The following is a 565-nucleotide window of genomic DNA, read 5'->3' on the forward strand; positions in this document are numbered from 1 at the left end:
CCCAAAATCCACTAAAGGGTCGGTGATGCGCCGGACACTGCTGTCAGGCAAGCCAACCAAAATTACTTAATCAAATTTCTCGTTTTAATACTTTTGATCTAGGATTTTCCTTCAAATTAGCAATTTAAAAAGATAATTGTCTCAAATCAAATTTAAATGATAAGCAGTTAATAACAAAATACTTCAAACCATCCCAGAACCCGGGTGTCGCAAGTGCATGAGAAATTTCTAAGAAAAATCAAATAAGGTACAACAACTGTCCGGAACACCATATTGGACAGAAAATAATACAGATAATTGAAAGAGCCTCTGCTGACTGGGGTCGCCTCGAGAAGTGCAGCTCACTAAGTCTCCGTATCCACCATGCTGCTACGCCCAGTAGGCCACTAGAGTTACATATACCCGTGCAACAAAAATGCACAGAAGTGTAGTATGAGTACGAAAACAACGTGTACTCAATGAGTATCCCGTCTAATCTCGAAGAAGTAGACGAGAGATGGTCAACTTCGATACTTACTAGTGTCCAATAATAATATGGTGAAGATGTGAGGAAAACATGGATTTA

This window comes from Nicotiana attenuata, unplaced genomic scaffold (assembly GCF_001879085.1).
Source record: "Nicotiana attenuata strain UT unplaced genomic scaffold, NIATTr2, whole genome shotgun sequence".
NCBI lineage: Eukaryota > Viridiplantae > Streptophyta > Magnoliopsida > Solanales > Solanaceae > Nicotiana > Nicotiana attenuata.